Raw genomic sequence first — 12,794 nt, 5'->3', positions numbered from 1 at the left:
ATATTTAGCGATGCTCACAATGAGTGAGTATGCCGCATTGCATATTTTGAATTCATTTTTATATTTTTTGGCAGTCTTGGAGTTAAGTACCGGCAATGTTCAACTCTAGAAAGGTCACATCAGTATTTTACACCGTCAAATATCGAATATTACGAATTATTAGTTTTAAAATAAAATAAAAAATTATTAAAGTTTTAAACTAAAAAAATATGTAAATATTTAATAAACTGTGGAGAGATTCTGGTCACATTTGAAAAGGAAGATGAGGATGGTAGCGACTAATGAAAATTTGTTCCATTCCCATCTCATGGAAGAGTTGTGGAGACAGCGTGAGAAAGGGACACGCATTTCCATGAATTATTAAAAGCATAAGACAACAATATAGTTTTAAAGAAATGTTTAATTTTCAAAGTTGTTTTATTTTGTATAAATTTATATTTTGTTACGTGGTTCATTACTTCAGATTTTATTTTGTTTGTTTTTCTGTTAATAATACACTTTCTAAAAAATTGTTTCATTTTTCGGTGCTAGTATCCGCACTATTTTTTAAATCGTATTTCCAAGTTTAATTAAAGTTTAAAGTTTTTTTTTATTCAATTGTAAGGTTAAAGTACAGAATAGGTACAAAACACCCTCCCCTCCCCATGTTAAGAATGGTTGTTTTAATAATAACGTTATTATTTCAGCACGGATGATTCTCTGCATGAGTACCCATTTTTCTGTTAAATAAATAGTTATAAATATATAAAAATGTATATTTTGTTCGTTTACTTTATTTAATCAAGTGCTTATTTCCAATATTAAAATGTTTTTATATTAATTACATATTTTATATTTTAAAACTTTAATAATTTTTATTTATATTTTAAAACAAATAATTTGGAATATTCTTGATTTGACGGTGTAAAAGACTGATGTGACCCTTCTAGAGTTGTCGAACTTTGCCGGGACTTAACTGCAATACTGTCTTTTTTCATCCTAAATTTAAAAAAAATAAATAAATGTTCACGGCTTCAATACCAATAGTAAGCTACTTCCGGTTCACGTGTGATGCCGTGTTGTGGGAACATCGATTGTTTTAATCGTATTAATGTAATATTTATTTAAGCTTTTAACATCGATATCATTTAGTTCATTATTTAATATGCACTAAACATGATTGGAAAACATTTGCACATTTTCAACTAATGAACGGACATTTTTACACAAGGAACGAAATAATGATTACACCGATTTAAGATGACCCAAATTCATGAATTTTGTAGATTAACTATATTATATGTAGTGTGTATTTGCTTTATATTTAACAAATAATTATCACAAATATGACAACGCGTAAGATAAGAAAATCTTTTACGAAGTTTGGTATCTTTTTTTATTTTTAGTTATTGATGGATCTGCTGGTAACACTCTTATTAGATATAAGTTTTCAGCAATGAATTAATTTTTTACAATTTTTAAATTTTTTTCCTGGATCCTAAAGGAACTCAGACAAAGTGAACATAAAAATATTTAAGTCAATGGCTCCCCAATACATACCATTCATATATTAAAGTTTTTATTGGGCCTCATCACTATTTGTACAATACCTAGTCTACAACTATTGAAATATCACATGTAGTTTATTCTTAGTGAAGTTTTAACGTCAAAATAAACACTCAAGTTTCCCAGTAACAAAATATTTTTGTCTAATTCTAAACTAATAACCTAATCAAAAGTGTTATAGTATGTTTTAAATCAATTGCCTGTTCTTGAGTATTGTCACTGGCATTTTTTTAAGAAGGAGTCACCACTTTTCAAGGTCCATAGTCTATTCGTGAATAAGGTTCAATGAGTGTACAGTGGTCAATGGGACAATATCGTAAAAATCGTTCGTTGTGAAAGTTTCGTAAATTGAATTACTTAAGAGGACGATTCGTCAAGAATTTGTTTTACGCTTGAAGACAATTGTAGTCAATTGGGAAGAGGGTAGAAACGGCTTGCAGTACTAAAAAATTATTTTTATTAATTTAATTTTATTGTATTAACGATTGCCATATGTTTTGATTTGTAAAATCTTACTGTTGAAAATAAAATTTACTTTCTTAATGAATTTTTATAATCTGTCTCCATTACAATCAACCGTTTCAATGCCAGTGTGTATGATGTTTGGAGCAGAGTAAGAAATGTTCATTAGGTTGAAAAAATAATTTGGAAGATAAAACATGGTTTATTAAACTGTAACTATAAGCATATTAGATAGAAACTTTGTAAACCTTCAAAGTTACTGAAATATTTTTTTCATTAAGAAAAAAACAAGACGCTTTATATAGCTAAGGAGTCGTGATATGCCTTCCATTTTTATTTTTAAATAATTTATTTTTTAATTTAAAACGGAAGGGGTTGTGTATATAAAACTTTGTTGATTAAAGAGTTCTCTTAGGGGAGATTACGGTTACATACTCTCAAATATTTCTACTTTCAATAATTAGATGAAAAGAAAAAAGATTTTTTTATGAAAGGATGGGACAAAATTAAGAGTTAAATAACTTTTAATTTTGTCCCATTTCTAAATCTTTTATGGACTTGATGTGTCTCCAGACCTGGTGGGTTAGACTGTTGTAGAGTTGTTTTAAGAGTCTGTATCTTGTACTCCAGGGTTGTTTGGTTAAAAAGTGTTTGTTGCTTTTGTGTGCTGGTTGTCTCTATATTGAGGAAATAGTCTTTGGTATGTTCCTGAGGAATTTCAGCTGAGTGTGTTACATATAAAAGGGACAGACCCCAGTAATTAAATAGATAAGTTTGAAAATGATATTTGGAAAAGGATATAATCCAATCCACTAAGCAAGAGGTAAAAAGATAATAAATATTTCATTCTAAAAATGCATCCGATTGTTCATTGTTTTAGAAATAACTGGATATATTAAATAAGGAATAACTGGATATATTAAATATGTCAGTTAAAGAATGGACAATACAAGTTGGAAATTATGATTAACAAAAAGATTAGATTTTGAATAATTCATTTTGGAATTTCTTTGTTGCCAAACCTGTTAGACACTCGTGTAATTTGAACACATGAGAAAATCACATTGTGGTCTCCGACTCTGACGGCAGAAGAAAGTTTCCTGATATATTGGGGAAGGGTTCGAGTTAGATTAGAGAGTCGGTCAAGCGACAATCGGAGAGTCAGTTAGACTTAAAGTTAGCTGAAGATCTCTTGGAGGCGAAGAGGGAAAGATAAGACCATCTAATCATAAAAGAGTTTAATTCCTGATTCACCAATCATCCGGATGAAGAATAAACAGATTCATGCGATATATAAACAGAATCTTCGTTGCCGTCATTGTAACTGAAACTAAAATATGTTTTGTCTTCATAGCTGTAAATGAATATTGTATAACTAACTACCAAATATTATGTGTCCCCACCATCATCATAAATAATGATTCCCTCATCTGTGTTTATAAGGACTGTTCGTATTGTAATATGATAAACGAATTCATCACAGTCATTATGGTGTAACTAACTAATATATATATATATATATATATATATATATATACATACATACACATATATATATATATATATATATATATATATATATATATATATATATATATATATATAAAGATATACACTTGATTGATCGACGAATAGAAAAGATTACCAGCAAAATAGGAAAAAAGATGAACTCACTAGTGTTTAATAAGACATGGATAAATAATAACGCGACAATATATATATACACACACACACACACCAACATATTGTCTCGATAGATATGCACACACGGTTACACAACAACATAACACGAGAAATATTGATCGACGAATAGAAAAGATTACCAGCAAAATAGGAAAAACGATGAACTCACTCGTGTTTAATCAGACATGCATAAATAATGACTCGACAATATACACAGACACACGCACATATACTGTCTCGATGTATATGCACACACGGTTACACAAAAAGTGTACCTCTGTGATTTTATTTCATAGGGGTCTACCCTAAAGTGTTGTCGATTTCGACAAAGAGGTTTCCAGAAGGAAATATACACACACACGCACATATACTGTCTCGATATATATGCACACACGGTTACACAAAAAGTGTACCTCTGTGATGTTATTCCAAAGGAGTCTACTCTAAGTTGTCGATTTCGACAGAGGTTTTCCAGAAGGGTCTGTTCCATGTACAACCTTGATTCTCTCCCCATTTGTGTGTCAAGTACAAGAGAATTCTCATCTGCTTCTTTATTTAAAACACATACACGTTGTCCTATGTGCAGTCTTGCAGATCTTTTGTATGTTGATCATGGTACATCTGATTTTTTTGCATCTGATACAGTCGTGTCATTATTTTCTAGTGAGTGTTTTGACTGATGTTTCCATCTAGATGTCTTTTGTATAGAAATTCACCTGTTGATGGCGAGGAGTCAAGCACATGCTTAATAATACTATGTCCAAGTCACGACCATTCAAACCTACCTTTTTTAATATAGTTTTCACTATCTGAACACAGCATACTGCAAAACCATTTGACCGCTTTAACCTTTAAGGACGTGTGATGTACAAATTCGCATTCTTTGGTAGTTCTTCACTGTTGGCGTTGTCTAACTTCAACAGTCTCATGAATAGGAACTTGGAATAATAGTCCGTAATGAGAATAAAGAATGGGGCATCAGTGTTTCAATAATCTTCACTTTTTGGGGCTGCTAGCATACGGTACATTGTTGTACCGTGTTGTCTATGTCCTTATTTATGTGCCAAAAACACAACTTTTTCCTCGAAGTTTACATTTCTCCATCCCTTGGTGTTTATATTGTATTTTTGTAATACTTCTTGTTGCATTGATTTGGGTATTATTATTCTGTTCTGTTTGATTTCCATATCCCATTTTCAATGGGCAGTTCATCCTGATGGGCAGATCCTCAATCCCCCGTCCTTATGCTCTTAAATAAACGCTAATATTTGCACCCCTGTTCGTTCCACGTTGAGACACTGGTCTTTTATCTCACCAACATGGGCCAGTCGATGAACCAAGTTAAGTGCATCTATCTTCCCCTGTTGTGTGTAGCCTTTCCATGTAAATCTAGGCCCACCATTTCTTTTGTTTTTTTTGCTCTATATTTTCTTACATATTCAAGTAATTAATATCCTATTTATTCATTCAATACAAATTAATTGCTAGAGCAGATGAGTTTTCTCACAGTACTTGAGAGATACAATTTCTTGTAAATTTTCTAGGGGAATTTATCACCAGTCCTCCGCTTATTTATGTAGAATAGAGAAAGACTTTAAAGTAAGATACTCAATATCATGCGGGGGCACAGAAATATCTGGTGGAGAAACCAGGCGCATATTTACCCCTCCCGGTGTGATGGATCCGTAGATCTTGTTAGATCATCCATCTAAAAGAAAGAAAACTGATAATAAAACTGGGAGAGGGGGTGTCCTCGGTCATGGACGACAACCTCCTAGAATTGATGACTTGGTTGGAAAACCTAACTTGCCAAGGAGTAGATAGGCTCTGTCTATCGCCGGCTTTCACACTCCTTCTTTCAATATTAGCCAGGCGCAGAGGTTAAATACTATGGATTTACCTGAACCACCCAGTGCTTGGCCTTGTTTCCTGACTAAGACATTGAACGCCGTTCCCTTATTTCCTATTCCCTTATTTTAATGTTCTCTCTTTCTCTAAGAAACTGACTAAATTGGGTTTGCTTGTATGGCACTTGTGCTCACTTGATTTGTTTGGGTCGGTATTGTTTCAAGGTTGGGGTACCTGCTTAACAGTTTGTCTGGTTGTTTGTTTTGATTGAGAGTACAGGACTCTAACTCTTTGGTAGCACTGAGAGCAGCTGCTCTATCATCAGTTGCATAATATCAATTGTATAATATAATATAATATAATATATAGTGCCATTTTGCGCGTGGAAAGGGACGCTGCTTTAGTAAACTCCCCGGATATCTTAGTATTAAGTGAAATAATCTTACATTCTTTAATCTAACTACTTTAACATAACAGGAGACCTTCCATTTTGCCATAAGGACTTAAGCTTAGAGTCTGTATCCGTAGCATCCTTCCTTTAACTAGAGAAAACAATCTTGAATAAGATGGTCAGGCTCTTATGTGTTTTCGACGAACATTCTATCACTGTGTTAGTTATATTTTCTCCCTTAAGTCAGAATTTTACCCTAATCGATCCTGTCTCTGATAGTATAGATGCAGCACTCTCCTTATATAGTAACGCCAAAATACATGTTTGGAGACTGTAATTTCTACCATAAAAATTGGCTTGTTTTCTCAGGTTACACATATACAGCTGGACGCTCTACTTATAGATTCTCTATAGCCCATTCCCTCACACAAACAGTATTTTTCCTAACCCGCCTACCAGATCGTGAACCTCAGCAGGCTTCCTTTCTAGATTTATTTTTCATCATAGTACCAAAGGAGTGTATGCTCACAAGTCCCTTTGAAACGCAGACCGCCTAGTGCTGTCAGTTGACATAACATTTAAATCCCAACCTCAAGGTGAGAAACCATTGCTCAAAACAAAATGATACTACAACAAAGTGGACTGTGAAACTATTAGAGAACACATCCAGGATGCCCAATGGACCGATATCCTCTGTCTTCCTGCTAAACAGGGTGTAATGAGACAACTGAGTGGTTCACAGTTTGAATTAAAGCACATGTTCCCACACGGAAATATGATAGCAAACCCCACTCACCCACATGGTTCACTGCAAATTGTTTAGCTGCCACTGCACAAAGACAACATGCATTCCACTAGTCAAATCCAATTAGGCATAATTTGTAGATTCTAGAAATCATTGTACGCGTGAAATAGCGACATCCAAAAGAAAGCATACTGAAATAATCAGGGAACGTATCGAATCGCAAAAGATAGGAACTCGTGATTTCTGGATAATCTATAATAATGTGGTGAATAAAGGGCAATCAGTAATTTATCCACTGAGAGACAACCAGAACCTTGCATGCATGGCAATGGAGAAGGCAGAACTGCTTGCCCAGCGATTCGCCTCTAACTCCATCTTAGAGCCAACGAACAACTCCCTCCCAAATTTCTCTATGCGAACTTGGATCATTATTATAATGTCTGATATTTATAAACGACCTCCCTAATAATAATGTGTCCGATATGGGTATATTTGCTGATGATACAACGCTCTATAATATGAGGAGAACAGATACACATAAATCGAAGACAATGGCAGAATCGTAAGAAAATGACGCCTAGACTATATTGGAATAGGGCTGCAAATGAATGGTAACATTTAATGCTAGTAAAACTAAGGTGTTCTCATTTAACAATTACAAGGCGCCTTTCCAAACGCCTATATTCATGACAAATAGCATCCCACCTGGGAATTATACCTTCAACCTCCTCGGTCTAAGATTTGCAGGCAATACATAGACGACTGCTGCAAAGAAGGTGGGTTACTTCTATCGAGCTAGAAGACTACTCACACCTGAGAGTATCCTGTACCTCTACAAGGCCACCATTCGCCCATGCATGGAGTATTGTTGCCACATGTGGGCTGGTGCAGCTACAAAATGCCAGAAAGTTTTCTTTTCTAATATATATATTAAGTTATAAAATATATATGGCAGTTAAACTACACAGATTATTCCGCGTTTCATGCACGCTAAGATTCATCAGGCTTACATATATCATCAGGCTATATCAAGGGTATAAGTTATTTTCCATTATATGACAAGAGTTATGCGTTTTGACATGTCACTCGTATATAGTTTATATATCCCATCTGTTTAGTTTTAGTTAAGAAGTGTAGAAACAAAGGAAACCACCGCTGCCACCATGAATTATTCTTTCGCTGTTAAGAAGGAAAAAAAGACGCTTGAGATTGTCAAGGAGTCGTGTTTTGTACTCCATTTTTATTTTAGTAAACCCGCCCAAAACAGAAGGCTCATATGACTAAAATTCTGTTGATTAGTGAATTCTCTCAGAGGAGGTAATAGTTACATATTATCACATGAAAATCAGAAATCGAAATAAGCAGTCAATAGGTACGGATGAATGCAGATGCTCAAAATGTATAAACATTTTGACCCCTCCCTTTACTTAAAAATTCACCAAAAATCAGGAAATTAACTAATTGTAATAACATTTTCAGTTTTTATCAAATAATGATTGCCGAATATAATGAACTAATTCTTTAATTTAAATTTCAGTTTTTTTTTTGCTGTGTTATATAAGGAAAGCATCATAATTTGTAACAATAAAATAAATAATTTTTACAAGAATATTACGAAAAAAAAACTAAAGTCTGTATTAATGAGTTCAATATAACTAAAAGATAATGAATTCTCAAACTACCGATATAACCATTGAATTAAACATTGTTTATCCAATATTTTTGCACACACAAAATTATAATAGCCAAATGATTTCTACTTTTTTTTTGAATTACAGATTTCGCATAATTTTCATATGCAAGATTTTAATAATTTCCTTGCTCGCAGAATGTGAAACTTTCGGCGTAACATAATTTTAAATGATCTCTGTTGTACCTTTTTTGTAATATTATTAATATGAATTTGTAATATTAACGAGGCGAAACGAAGCTTGTTAGCTCACGGAAGACATCTTAATTTTCTAAGGGGAGTAACTCGTACAGCCCGAATTATAAACAAGGAAAGATAATCCATGTGTCGACACCCCTCTTTCACAAGAGAATTGTTTGTTTAACCAGAGGTTGCTGGATGAGTTTTTACATGTGGGCTCTGGGCAAGTTGTAAGGGCGAAGTGCGATGTGGTACTCTCCTGAAAAGTTTCCAATCTGGTCGAATTGGTCCGGATAGGCTTCCATGAGATCTATCATAGAATTTATGATGGTGTTTGACGGAGGATCAACTGGGGTACATATTGTTCTTTGTATGGAACAGTGTAGCATTGCCAAATTCAAATCTTGGATGGAGGGTAATCCTAATATGGTAGGTCCATTTGATGTGACCACATAAAATTTTTATTGCTTTCTATAGACCCTTGTACCCATATTTTATATCGATGGAGCGATGTTGCGGGATATCAGAGTCGTTGTACGCTGTAAGGATTGCAGTTTCTTTGTTGGTTGTGCCTGGATGTGGATGCCCATTCTGGTCCACATGTTTGGGAAACATCTGTCGGAACATGCGTAAGGGAAGTGTATTCCCTTCCGCGCCTGTGTCCACTTTGACCTTCAGCTCAGGAATGCCTTTTCTGTTTGGAAGGACGATATCCAGGTTGGCAAATGCTTCTGTTCGGGAGGTTCTATCCCCTTTCTGATTTACTGGATATACAAAACATTCTTTCAACATCACCTGCCATTTCATCTTGCTGTACGTTTATACAGTTCTGCTGGTTTTGAACGTATCCCATTCCAGTCCAAAATTTCTCTGCTTGGTTAGCGTGTTTGCTTGTAACTGCCTGTTAGTGTTTTTAGTTTTTCGGGTCTGGCACCTTTTTGCCCAGTGGTTCTTAAGACCACATGCTGAGCACGTACTGCCACGAGCCGGACAATTTCCTGGTTTAATGCGGAGTCCATATCTTCCACAGACGTCTGTGCTCTCAATTTTGTGTTTGAGAGAGCTTATCCAGCATTCATATTCACCCCTCTTTCGCCCATTTTTTTTTTCATGTGATCCACTGAAGCTTCGTAGTTTCTGCACATATTTAGAACTTCAGGAATCTCCAGTTTTTCATGTTTTCATAGTAAATGCTTTTGTAGCTCTGTGAATCAAGTCCCCGCAATTATCTGGTCTATGATGCATTAGGTGTGTCAGAAACTTCGTGAACAACATTGAATCAACCCCTAATTCGGATTTACAGGTAAAGTTCTAAAAAGCACTTCTTTGTTTGTTTTAAATTTGAATATCTTATTTATTGATGTTTTATCTTCAATTTGTGATATATAACACTTTGGTGAGTAAATTAATTATTTACTTTTTAATAGATATTTCAAAATGGGGGGCGTGCATTAATTCGGCCCCTTGTCTTTCCAAGCTTATAACTACTCGAAAAATGTAATTCAAACCCTAATTATTTTTCTTAATTAAACGGGCAAGAACCAAGGTGTCATTTATAAAAACAAACAAAAAATACGTGTTTTTTAAATTTTTTTTAAGGGTTTTAAACTTCGGACTTTACAGGTAAATTTCTAAAAAAAACACTACTTTTTTGTTTTTAATTTGAATATATTATTTATTGATCTTTTATCTTCAATTTGTGATATATAAAACTTTGGTAAGAAAATTAACTATTTACTTTTTAATAGACATTTCACAATGGAGGGGGGCGTAAATTAAAAAAAAACGTTTGTCTAAAATATTATATTCGGTTTCTAGGAAAGAGCATAAAATTTCACATTGACCCTCAAAATATCGTAAATATAGAAAATATCGTAAAAATAGAAAAAATGTTGATAGATTTTTAAAGTCTAAAAATTGAAAAATACTGAGCTCGTAAAATTCAATTAATTTAATTATTGTTTTTTTTTGTTTAAATAAAACAATAATATTTCTAGTACCTTTTATACAACTTTAATAGTTTATTTTGGAAGCATCATCTATAAAGAAAATAAACAACCCACTTTTAAAAGAGAAATTACGATATTTTATATTTTATTCGCAGTTTCGTGTTAGGGGTGTCAAAAATTCCTACAAAAATTCTGATACATCTAGTTCTGCACGAGTCCAAACTCTGTCTAGCCTCATCAAGGGACATCACTCCTTAAACTACACCGTAACCCGGTGTTGTTACTTTTATTCCCCTGCAATATTAAAAGCCGACATTATAACTGAGAATTTCGACGGTGATCTCTCCCGTTTATAAAAACATTACATAATTTTAAACACTTTTAAATAAAAAAAAAACAACTTTTGAATGGCAGAAACAAACTTGCCTGTTCGGATTTTTTGCGAATGTTTCGCGAGTTTTTGCAGTTATTTTTTTTCCTGTGTGCATTTTTTTAAAATACAATTTATTTAAAGTGCTATGTATATCAGTGGTCAGTAAAGGAGAAATCCTTCTACATCGAGGCAATTTTTATGCATAATAAAATCACAGATACAAGCACGAACTATAAACAATCAAGATTTTAATAAATAAATTATTTTATTCACATACTTCTTAGAATTGTTTTTTTCTTTTGTGTGTGTGTGTGTGTGTGTGTGTGTGTGTGTGTGTGTGTGTGTGTGTGTGTGTGTGTGTGTGTGTGTGTGTGTGTGTGTGTGTGTGGTATCACAAGATACAAATCTTTTTATAATTTTTATTTTTATTTAAAAAAAACAAAACAAAAAAACTTGCTATTTACTTACTTCTCCACAAGGGCAAATTGAATACAAGTAAGTTTTAGCGTCCAAAATATTCAGTTATAATGCCGGATTTTAATGTTTTGTAATCAATATAGCGCATTATTTTTATTTATTTATTTATTTATTATTATTATTATTTTTTTTTTAATATTAATAATAAGTTCTGTAAATATATTAAAAATACGCACCCTTAAAGAGAACCATTTGTTTAAAAATAGGATTTGTTTAAGTTTCGCATCCCCCGTTGTTCTGCGAGACTGTGAACATTGTGATGTATGCGAAAAAAATATTTTAAGTCAAACATTTTCCCGCTTTATTTGAAAATGAGATTTTTCAAATCGGCTTTTTTAAAATAAAATTTGATTATAAAAAAAAAATGTGTGGAAAGTAGGTGGAGTCTTTATAATGTTAAATTCATGCCCATGAGTGGGATCATTAGTAGGGACGGGCAAAATGAATGCCGATGCTCAAAATGTATATTTAAAAAATCACCAAAAATCAGGAAATTAACCAATTTATATGAAATTTTCAGTATTCATTAAATAATGATCGGGGAATATAATAAATCAAGTATTTTTATTTAAATCCGAGTGGACATTTATTATTTTGTTTAAACAGAACATACCTTTACTAAAGTTATAGTTTTCAGTAGTAAATAAAAAACGCAAGACGTTATTTTTGCTTTTCTTTATAACTAAAGGATCATCATTTGTAACAATAAAAATAAAATAAAATAATGTTTATAGGAACATTAGGAAAAAAGCCCCTAAATCAGTATTAATGAATTCTATATAACTCGAAGAAAAATGAATTTCTCGAACTACCGATATTACCATTAAATTAAGCATTGCTTATTTAATATTTTCACACGAAAAAATTATAATTGCAAAAAATATTTCTACTTTTTTTTTAAATTATGGGTTTCGCATAATTTTTATATGCAAGATTTTAATAATTTGCTTGTTCGCAAGAATGTGAAAGTTTCGGCGTAGCATATTTTTTTTTTATATAATATTGAACAATAATTAATAAAATAAATTAATTTAAAAATAGGAACGTAGAAAAATAATTAAATTAAATTAAAAAATGCAAAAATAATACAAACGTTCAAAAAAGGAATTACGGATGCGCGACTGGGGGGGTGCTCTTCCCTTTTAATTACATGACGTCATTTTCACAGTCTTTCGACTGCCTGAAATTTTCGGCCGTTATAATTTTCGTGTTTACAATCTTTTAGTTTGTTGCATTTTGCGAACGCCCACTCGGTTTTAGGTTAATTAATTTATGTTTTCTACAAACAAGGTGTTTTTTTTTTTTAAATTTAATTCAATATCTTAGGACTTTACTTTGCTAATTATCTTTGAAATAGACCCAGAAAACTAATACTTATCTTTTAAAGGTTTTTTTACAATGAATTTATTTAACTTCAAAATTTAGCTGAATAGGGCAGCTTGCCGTGTAAA

This window comes from Euprymna scolopes, chromosome 46 (assembly GCF_053919585.1).
Source record: "Euprymna scolopes isolate OS-2025 chromosome 46, ASM5391958v1, whole genome shotgun sequence".
Classification (NCBI taxonomy): Eukaryota; Metazoa; Mollusca; class Cephalopoda; order Sepiida; family Sepiolidae; genus Euprymna; species Euprymna scolopes.
The sequence above is the reverse complement of the archived record's forward strand: the minus strand, read 5'-3'. Positions refer to the sequence as shown.